This window comes from Saccostrea cucullata, unplaced genomic scaffold (genome assembly GCF_032062105.1).
Source record: "Saccostrea cucullata isolate Sc308-1 unplaced genomic scaffold, CSIRO_AGI_Scuc_v1 ctg1419, whole genome shotgun sequence".
Lineage (NCBI taxonomy): Eukaryota > Metazoa > Mollusca > Bivalvia > Ostreida > Ostreidae > Saccostrea > Saccostrea cuccullata.
The window spans coordinates 54,458-66,430 of NW_026940088.1; the positions used below are offsets into that span (position 1 = coordinate 54,458).

Consider the following 11,973-nt stretch of genomic DNA (forward strand, 5'->3'; position numbering starts at 1 on the left):
GCTATAAAAACCTGGAATTATGCATAAAATCAATTTATCTTCAAATTAAAATACTTTATTCATATTAATTTGATAACGATTCCCTTAAAACAACAGTTTTAAATTTTCTCAATGTTCAAATCAATTATAATGTACACATAGATAAGTTTAATACCTCAGGAAATTTTTCATATAATGGTAAAATCTTAAAATAATTTAAAATAGCTTAAATGATATGATACAGACGTTAAAGGTGGTGTATCCGGTTTTAGAATCGTCTTGTCTTCTTTTTAACGTTCATAAAATTGTAAATAAATCTGAGAAGTATTAGATCAGAACACATGTAATTTGTGCCCTATTGTGGTATAAAAACTGATTTAAAGATAAAAATATCATTTTTCAAGGTACTATTGACTCTGAGATTGTATTTAAATTTTCGGAACAATTTGATTGATTTATCTTATTCTAAGCAATATAAACTGAATAACGAATAGAACTCTATTATAAAGTTACGAGATATTAACTATGAAGCGTACGATAATGAATCTGAAATATGTTGCATATCTTTTCAATACTTTCTCACTCATTTCTGCAAGTTTACAACATGGATATTCAAAGTTAAAATCTGGCCACAGGTAGGATAGGAAAATGATCAACTCCTTTGCTGAGTATAGTATACTCGATTGTGTGGAAGAATGTCTGAGAACCACGCGATGTAAATCTGTAAGTTAATATGAAGGAGCTAATTACTGTGAAATCAACTATCAAAATAAAAGAACAGCCCCAGAAAAGTACATAGAGGACGCGAGATGGATCTACAGCGAGATAGAAGACTGGTACAAGGTAAACTGAAAACAACATTTTCGAAATGAATCCAAATATCAATATGTTACTCCAGATACAATTATGATAAATGCTGAAAATAAAATGGCTAAAATTATAATCTTTAAAATGAAATGGCACATGAGTGTTAATAGAAATGTTTTCAGATCTCTTTCTTAAAGGACAGATAGTTCAAAAAAAAATATGGATATATACGTTTTGGCTTAATTTCATTGCAAATGATGCAAAAAACAAATTTCTAGAATATAAAGAAATCCTTAACATTCTCTGATGTTCAAAAGGTTGCCCTTCTGAAACCATCCTTATTAATCTAATACACAAATATTTTTCACTCCAAATCCCATTTTTGTTAATTTTTGAATAAAAACAATAAAAACTACCTGGTGAAACTTATTTATATTTTTCATTTAAACATGACCCAAGTTGTTATTTTCAATTTTTTGACATAAGTTTGCTTGTATCATCTGTCCTCAATTAATTTTCCTCTAAATATTTCTACTTTTAATGTGTTATTTTATGACTTCAACAAAAATTAAAACCTATTACATTTTAAAAAGTCGTGTAACTTTTATATGAGTGTCACCGAATTAAAATAAATCATCTATAACAAAGTGTATCGTTTCTAATTTTGCATTTATATAGCATATAGCTTATGCAACAGCCTACATTTTACAACGCCTGTTTTAGCGATCTATGTTGTGAAAAGACACAGAATAAAATGAAAATTAAAAAATAAAAGAAATCAATACGTGAAAAATTAATGTATGCTTCATTTTTTACTTAAGCACACATTGAAGCGTGAATCAATATGAAACGTGTCACTTGTTTTTTTTTGTTTTTTTTTTTTTAAAAAGGGGGGGGGGTCAAACGTCTTGCTCTGAGTGCGATCATTATTCAAAATTCCAGGCAGGCTACTCACACAAACGTTGATGTTACAGATATTCCAAAACCTCATATAACGTCATCATTTCGAAAGTTCTGTTTCTTTTTTTTTATCCTCAGAATTCAATCTCAAAGTCAATAAAACAATACAAAATAAGAGCAGAGCAAACACGGACCTCCGAAACATCAGGTGGTATCAGGTGCCATGAAGGAGTGAGCATCTCCTGCTGACCGGTCGCACCCGCCGTGTGCTCCTTGTCATGATCAGGAAATAACGGAAAAATCCGTCGTCAATTCAGTGTATAGATAATGTACTAACAATTGGCATGAAAAAAATCGGTCAGCATTTGACTCAATGATAAATTGCATTTGCTGATAAGGTCATTGTATCGACTAAAGAACTTACGAAATGATGTCTTCAAACGAGATTGTTGATATCCTTGTTTCATCAACTTGCTTGTCAATAATTTACCTCGTTTTAGAAATTGTTCATACGTAGAGCATGCTCCTGCGTATTGAATCAACTGAGACATATACACTCCGTATGCAGGTGATGAAGGTATCTTGCTGCATAAGTAAGGGAAGTTGACGATAGAAAAGTTAAAGTCATCACGTTTATCATATACCTTGGTTGTTAGGGTACCATTAATGTCTTTTTCAAGTAAAATATCCAAGTATGGAACAAATGTGTCAGACTTTGTCGTTTCTTTAATCTCAAGCTCTCCTGGATTTATCGTATCGACGTAGAAATGGAAATTACCATTGTTAATTGACAATACGTCATCGATATATCTGAAAGTTTAGATATATTTATTCCAGTCTTTTAGGTTAAAAGGAACATTCTGAAAATAAAGTTTAAATCATTTTTGAATCAACATTGTCATTTAGAAAAAAAAGCAACACTTTTTGGGCAAACTATCTCATTTCTTGGGGGGATAGAAATTGAGAACTGGAAATGGAGTGTATTATTGTAAGAAAAAAAATTGAATATGGTTTTTTGTTTTCTTTTTCTCTTTTTTTGTTACAATTTTTTGACCAAGAGAATTATAACACGGTTAATATTTCATTTAGCGCACAATGCTAAAAAATAGAAATAAAAATACAGCAACATATTTTATAAATTCCTTATTTCCGTCAATCTGAAGCAAAATCCAAACGCATTGTTGTTTGAAAAATGCAAGTAATAATATTCATTTATTTCTTTATAAATGTGATAAAAAGAAGGGTGGAAAAAAGACAAAAAGTAATGGTTTAGAGATTCAAGTAAAACTCAAAACTAAACCTTTCGTCATTTCTTTTGCAGAATATCACGGGGCCATGCTGGAATAAAAATTGCCCCCTTAACCGAAGATGCAATCCCTTGTCATTAGGACATTTCGAATGCCTTCTTTCAGGTAGGTATACCCTAACAAAAAAATTACAATAGTTTACTATAGATTACTATGGTAAATCAAAGTTCCAAAGTTTTCACCACAGTAAATCAAAGTTTCAAAGTTTTCACCACAGTAAATCAAAGTTTCAAAGTTTTCACCATAGTAAATCAAAGTTTCATAGTTTTCACTATAGTAAACCAAATTTAAAGTTCCAAAATTTTTAATATAGTAAATCAAAGTTCCAAAGTTTTTATTATTGTAAATCAAAGTTCCAAAGATTTCGCCATAGTAAATCAAAGTTCCAAAGTTTTTACTATAGTAAATCAAAGTTCCAATGAAGCAAATATTTTACATTATTCTTTATAGAAAGGGGTTGGGTTTTTAAAGAGTTCTCTAAAACTGTAATGATTCTTAACCTTGAAATTTCATAAAATGCAGAGAATGGAAAACAAACACAAAATTCCACGGGTTTTATAGTACTTAATCAAAGTTTCAAAGTTTTCACTATAGTAAATCAAAGCTCTAAAGTTTTCACTATAGTAAATCAAAGTTCCAAAGTTTTCACTATAGTAAATCAAAGCTCTAAAGTTTTCACTACAGTAAATCAAAGCTCCAAAGTTTTCATCATAGTTAATCAAAGTTCCAAAGTTTTAATTATAGTAAATCAAAGTTCCAAAGTTTTTACTATAGTAAATCAAAGTTCCAAAGTTTTCACTATAGTAAATCAAAGTTCCAAGGTTTTCACCATAGTAAATAAAAGTTCCATAAGTTTTTTGTATAGTAAATCAAAGTTCCAAAGTTTTCACCATAGTAAATCAAAGTTCCAAAGTTTTAACTTCGGTACTATATTTAACTTTAGTAAACTATTGTTAACAATAGTTTACTATAGTATTTTTTTGTTAGGGAACAATAATTTTTGTGAAATGAAGACTTGCATGTTAAATGAACAGTATTTAACATGCATGCATTTCTTTCTTAATCTTTTAATTTGTTAATCGTTCCTTCCAAAAATTTTATTCACATTGATATTCAACCAACTGGGAGGGTTGTGAGAAATTGCAATCACGTCTTTTGAGAGGCGTGGAATACTTTTTAGTGCCAACATATACATGTACTATGACGCGAACCTGTCCCCACGTCTTGCAATAGTATTTTAGCCGATTCAACTTCTTCTTCCTCGACTAGAGAGAAAAAATTGTAATCAAAATATATAATTTGTAAATATATATTTACATGAACTTCTTTGAAAGCGTGGCGACCTGTATTTCGGATAAGACCGTATGAACCGAGGTCTCATGTCACTATACAATGTTCAATGGTCCTGAGCGCCTTGTATAGGTCAACATTTGCAGCACTCTACCGGTCGCTATTTAGCAGAAAATTCTTTCAAGGGAATTGAACAGCAAACAAACAATCAAAATGCTTAGAAAAAAGTGATTCATGGTAATATTGAATAAGACAAAAACATATACTAGGGTACCTTTCCTTACAATACAAATCATTTCATTTTGCTTCGGTGGAAAGGTTCCGTCAAAGATTTCGACTATAATACAGTTTTGTTCTAGATAATGTAGATATAAACTTCAGGAACATAAATACTTTTGTAATACGTCTTACAATGTTAGATGGACACATTTAAGGCATTGAGCCATAGAAAACACGCAGGGATCAAATATGCATATCATTTAAATTGGTTGTTAAAATCGACTAAATCTTCGATGATTTCAGTTGAGGCTGGGGGATGCTATTGAAAATTGTTGTTAGGAATGTCTTGGATTGGATATAGTTACATTCATGAAATTAATATTGCTATGAAATAACAGCTTTAAGGGGGGACCCATGTCCGAAAAGTCTTTGTGTGAAATTTTTAAAACTTTGACATTTTCTTCCTGACCACTTACTCTTAATTTTTAGGTATTAAAAACAATACCTTTATATGCGTAATTTTACACAAGAGCACGTGCAAAAACAGTGTAAAATGCTAATAATAGATTATTTTCAGACTTTATTGTTCTACCCCAAATATGCGCTAAAAAGAACCAAAAAATGTCAAATCACATTCAAAATCTACAGGTATTCAAATTATATGACTTGTATCTTTAAATGAAGCCAAATTCATTGTAATTCATATAGCATGAAAAATTATAATGGAGCACAATGTAAGTATCACCCCGTTTTTCTTGTCGTATTTTGTACAATTCCGACATGCATAATAGGTAATATCTTAAAAAGTCTTTGTGTGAAAATAATGTAATTCATATTTTTTTAAAGAATTGACTCATCTCTTTATTTTAACAAAGAAAAAAGTATACCTTTATGATAAAATAAACAAGAAATATGACGTTTTCTTTTATTTTCGTTCTCTTGTGTCATAATCATTGACCTTTCTGCACTAAAATAAAGGTAAGTAGGCATTGACAAACATCTGAATATAAAACTATTTCGCAAAAAACGAGTATTTTGTTTTGATTAGAAACAATTTAAACAGATTTATATTCTTTTCTTCTTGATTCCAATCATTCTGCCCCCCCCTTTCCCCGTCAACAACCAACACCTATTAATTCCTAGAAATGACTTTATACAATAAAATCTACATGTACTAATAAATCAATTAGCAAGTATAGGTACAAATACATTTTTAAATTTTTTTCTTAGTTTTATCCAGAAAATGCTATTAATGGTAAACATGAAATTAAACATATTTCCCTGATTTAAGCCGCTTTCTTTGCTGAATGTTATCTTATCTTTTTGCACTTGTATATCATTATATGATCGAGGTATTTCTTTACAACTAAAATTCCTATGAATTATCAACCAAAGGAACAGAATTCTAATATTAACAAACTCAATAAATCAAATTCAATTCTTATTAATGATGAATAAATTTTCTTTTTGTAAATTGTGTACGTTATTGATTATTAACAATGTTAAGCCTATATCACAGTTGCAAAAGTCAACAGGGAAAAACAAACGTTGCTATTGTGACGTCACATAACGCTGCTTTGACGTAGAACGACATAGGTCCCCCCTTAATATGCAAATATGGAGTTTAAGAAAAAAAAAACCCTTCACATAGTTAATATACACATGTGGTTATATCTGTAATTATTCGGTGTTTAACAGATTGTGGTATTCCTAATGTTTACGGAGCTGATATGAACAATTCAGAGAGATGGGATGCTATTGGAATCCGGAGACGAATGTACCTTAAATGTTACAAAGAGTTTCATCAAACCGGATCCGGAATTCTTAGTTGTCCGTTAAACGGAACATGGATAGTGGATCTGCAATGTGGTACTTTTTAAATCATCTTTGATTGATAGATGCTTACTCCTTCTAGGCAATATATCCCACCTTTAATATCCCCGGGGTCAAAGTTTATAACCTTTTCACCTACATGTATATAGGTTTTGTTTGTTCGATCTTTGTTTGTAAAACTCACCTTTTTCAAAATAAGGCCCTTCAGAAAACATCAAATATTATATAAAACGATATCCCAATTACCATTTTTTCAAGTGATGTCTCGTATTTTTTTTAAAACACTATAAAAGATTTATAACAAAAATTTCTATGGTTAAATCTAACAGCCATGTTTTTTTTTTAACCTAAATGGTATAAATTTCATGCGTTAAAAAGGTAAACTATTTATGACGTCACTGTGAAATAAAATGAACGTTTTATTATGCTTGAACTAGAATAATTCTTGTTGATGCGAATAATCTGTAACTGATACAGTTATACGCGCATATGTATACGCATTTGTTATTTCTTTACAAGTAAATAATATTTGTAATTGGAAATATAAACACGAAACTCATTTAATCTTTTTTTTTTACAGATTCTGAATGGAAGATTTATGAAGATCACCTATACTTACTACAGAAATTAAATCTTTCATGGCAAGAAGCCGAGGTAATTTTCATATACAAGATTTTCTTCGTCATTCATTTTTAAATTTTCCTGTATTTGTCCTACTTTACAATTCGTAACTACTAATTTTGAAATTCGTGTTATTGAATTTTTAATTATTTTGATTTAAAATAAATATTATCAGTGAATTCTTTAATTCATTACTTTGTTTTTCATGATTGTCAGGCTAAAGCACTGCAGGCTTATCTGACAGAAATTACATCATGGAGCGAAAATGAATGGATAACAAAGACTCTGTTGAGACCATTTTTTGGAAAGCCATGTGAGAATATACAAAACTATTTATATAAAACTATATTTTTATGCATTAAAATTTCTTTTTAACCATATAGATATACTAGTATTTGTCGCTTTATATATTCTTTTAAAAGCAGACTATTACAATAAACGACGTCAATTTTGTCCTTTTAATGAGATATTAAGAAAGAAGGGAGTCATGTTTTTTTTTTTCATTTTTTTTTCAATATTGACAGTGGGGAATCGTAATTGGATCTCTGTTGCATGGATCGGTGCCAGTGATAAAAAAAATAGAGGGAAATTTTACGTGGAGTCATAGCAACACGCTCCTTAATAGTACGACTTATACAAACTGGGGTAGAGAAGAGCCAAACAACTTTTGGATGGGGGAAGATTGCGTTATTATATCAAATGACTTAAACGGAGAATGGAATGATTATCCATGTTCAAAGAAGCGTCATTTCATTTGTGAAAAGAAACTTGCATCATTATAATACAGCTTCAAACAATATTATGACAACAAAAGCTTTGACGACGTCATATATTTACATACAAGCTGAAATCTATGGAAGTTTAATTTTATGACATCGTGTGTTTACGTACATAAGTCGGAGTCGTAGTGCAACTGGGGATCGATGTACTCATGTATATTATTTTGTGGCGAAGTGAATCACCTTCTAACTTAAAAAAATAACCACTGTCATAATTTGATAGGTCAAGAAGTTGTTTTTCTCAAACTTTAATATGCCTTTTAAGGAAAGAAATGAATTTCTTTAATGATGGTATACAAACCTAGCTTGGGAAAAAAAGGTGTTTCGGAGCATAATTTGAAGGTAAACAAGATGAAAATTCAAATTTAAACTGTCATTTTCAATGTAATATTACGAAAACCAGTCGTGAATATTGGAATTTTTTATCATTTTCAACAAAGGAAATGTATCCAGATTACCTACAGTCTCTCGGAAAACGGTAACTTGTTCGTTCATGGCCTCTTCCTTAAATTAATATCAAATTTTAAATAGGTATCGGATTACTTTTCATATTTAATTTAAACAATATTTTATTCACTGATGGTATCGTGAATAGGATTGGGCAGCATGCATAGCCTACATTTAGGTCAAGGTACAAAACAAATAGTAATAATTAGAGAATGTACAACAGAAGAGAAAAAAAAACACAAACAAAAATGAACAAAGTAACATAGAGAAAAAAATGCAGAAAAAGTCATATAAAGAAAAATTGTACAAAAGAGAAAAATAGAATGAACAAAATAACAAAAAGGGCAAATTACAGGGGGGGGGCAAAATACAAAGTAGTACCGGTTTTGGAGCATTTCTAACAATTAAAAATTACACCTATATCTGTATATGACAGTGTTTTATATAAAACGTTTTGTTGCTGCTATAAATGTATGTACAGCTTCAAATATTTGTATATTAATATCAAGTCCATGGTTAGAACTACCATTTAAAAATAAATCACGTTCAGGAATATTGTCACAGTTTATAATATCATGTGTTTTTTGAAAAAGTACATCTCTTGGATTTGTATATTTTGGACAAACAATAAAGTAATGATAGGCATCTTCAAAACAATCAGTACAATGTTCACACATTGGATTTTCTGCTAAATGTTGATCGTATAAATCTGCTTTCAGATTACTAGCATTGTTCCTTATCTGGCAATGTATTATGTTATATTTTCTTATTCCAAAATTAAAAAAGTGCAATACTTTTCCTACAGAAATAAGATTTTAAAAGACTTTTTAATGAACATATTCCTGGGGCATTTTTGATATAAACTGGCAAGGTATTCCATTGTTTGACTGTAAAGGGAAGAAAACTCTCCATATAAGATGTTGTTCTAATATTAGGAATTTTAAATTGAACATTATTAGTTCTGAGATTACTGTAAATCACTTTTTATTTGCGAGAACTTTATTTTGTCGTAATTACGCCAGACAGTGTGCTCGCGAAAATTTAATTCTCGCGTATAATAGTATTCCTTTAGAATGTATAGAGCAATAACCACAATTCGCGAAAATTTTGTCTCGCTAATCAAGAGTCAATGACTATCTCGCGAAAATAAGGTGTCGCGAAAATTTAGTGATCTACAGTATACGAATGACTTAATGGGCGATAAGGTTCAATCAGATCATACAGATACTGAGGAGAATAACCATTAATAATTTTACAAAACAATATTAACTTATGAATTTTCTCCTTGTTTTAGGAGATCCCATCCAAGTTCATCGTACAATTTTGTACGAGAAGAGTTACATCTGAATCCAGTGATAATTCTACCTGCTTCAACTTGTATATCTTCTAAGAGTTTAGAATCTTTTTCAGAACAATTGTCCCAAACTACATCAGAATACTCTAGCACAGGTCGAACAAAAAAAAATTATTTTAATGAGTGTTTTACGTGAAACCTGGTATATGAGCATTCTAAGAATGTTTAATCTTTTTGAAGCTTGTTCGTGTATTATCTGTATGTATGATGTCCACATAGCATCTTTTAATTTTCATATGATTTCAAATTGAATGCAATGGAAAAAAAAAACTATTTCTTCATAATTCTTCTAAAGCCGTACAATACGGGAAAAAAGAAAGTTGAAATTGATTATGAAGTCATAATGGATCAAGCAAAAAAAAAAATAGTCTAAAGTGATTTACTAGATCTTGACTTTAACGCAAAAGAAGTATAAAAAAAAATTATTTCCTATTTTCTCATTTCGAGACGGCTAAAAAATTGAACACTATCCAAAACCAGCAACGTTTATATTGGTTATAAGTATTAACATTTGACACTACGGAAGCCCATTTAGGACCCATCAAAAATATATTTGAATCTTTCGAATATTTATGACAAATTAAATTCGTTATGACAATTTAACGATTTCTTGATTTCGTTATAATGAATTTAATTTGTTATAACAAATTTGTTGAATTTGTGAAAAAGTTTTCAAAAAACGTTGATACACCTTTTAACAAATTCTAAAACTTGAGACAATGAATTGAGTTCGTTTAAACGAATTCTTTAATTTGTTATAGGGAATGAAAATCGTTAAAACAAATTCGACAAATCTCCATAATCTTACTTATATATATTTTTCTGTAGTCCCTGATTGTTGAATTTGATTTCACGAATTTATAAATAACTTAAGATTTTTTTTAAACGAATTTGTTTTTTTTTTAAACAATTTTTTGAATTTGTTGAAACAAATTGTATTTGTTATAACATTTTTTTGAGTCCGTTTAAATGAATTCAATTTGTTATCACAAATATTTGAATTTGAAATTACGAGTGCAACAAATTTGTAGATTTAACAGATTTAAATTGTCTTTACGAATTCAAAGATTATATTAAAACGAATTAAATTTGATATAACGAATTCAACAATTCGTTGTATCGAATTCAAATGTATTTTTGATAGGTCCTAAAAGGGTTTCCGTACGAATCTTACTTGTTTTACCGGCAATATTTTTCAAAATTCGTTTAAACGAAATTAACTGTTTTAAGAATTATTTGAAATCATTGTAAGAAGCTTACCAAATCTGTTAAAACAAATTTAATTTATAATTACAAATAAAAAAAAAATACTAGTAATTTGTATGGAATTCGTTACAAGAAATTCTTTTCTTGTTATTTGAAAGTAAAAAAAAAATATTTTTGATAAGCCCTAATTGGGCTCCCGTACAAATCCAAGTAAGAATTAGGTTGCTGCATAAAACTAATTAGTTTAAATGGCAAGATGTCATTTATATAATGTCATCAGATGTCTATTGAGCAGTTAGGATTTCTTCAGCATCACAGAGGTTCAGTTTAAAAGGCCTTATTTAAAAGACATACGACTTTGCCTTAAGCTTTAAACTATCATGCAATAGGAAAAACAACAAACGCTACACACCTGTACGCTCGTATGTTCTATCGACTTAGGTTTGTCGCGAACAAGGCGTGAAGTTAAATCCACAATTTAGACACTAATTATAAAAATGGGTAGTTTTTAAGATACACACTCTGCTCCTTCTTCCCAATCGCTACAGTTAGGATAACATGTTTTTTTCTACAGATATAATAGAGTTTGAAGTTAAATATACGGAGATAACGAAAAGTATTCAAGATCAAAAGTAAATAATACAAAATAGGAGCAGAGCAAACACAGACCTCGAAAACATTAGAGGTGGGATCAGGTGCCATGGAGGAATTGGCATCCTTTGCCGACCGGCCTTGTGCCCCTTGGCATGATCAGGAAATAACGGAAAAAGCCGTCGTCAATTAGATGTATAAATAATGGACTAACAGTTAGTATGAAAAACATCAGTCAGCATTTCACTCAATGATAAATTGTGCTGACAAGGTTATTGTATCGACCATAGTACTTAAACGAGACTGCTGATATTATCGTTTCATCAAAGTGTTTGTCAATAATTGACCTTGTTTTAGAAAGTCTTCATACGACGAGCATGCTCTTGCGTATCGAATCAACTGTGATATATGAATTCCGTATGCAGGTGATGAATTCATTGATTTATAGGTTAGCTTTCTTCGACTGTCTAAAAAATTGTGCGTAATATTCGTAATTCCAAAAAGAATTATCGTTAAATATTACGAAGGTTGTCTATAAATTTCTTGGACACATCCGATACACTACAAGTGATGACGTGTCAATAGGAGTGGAAATTTGTCGAAAGAAACTTTATTGTAAAAAAAAACCAAACAAATTAAC

General features: G+C 30.0%; 1 pseudogene; it reads left to right on the top strand.

Moving 5' to 3' along the window:
• The first annotated feature begins 519 nt into the window (after positions 1–519).
• On the top strand, positions 520–7,031 carry LOC134254733 (uncharacterized; annotated as a pseudogene).
• The last annotated feature ends 4,942 nt before the right edge of the window (positions 7,032–11,973 follow it).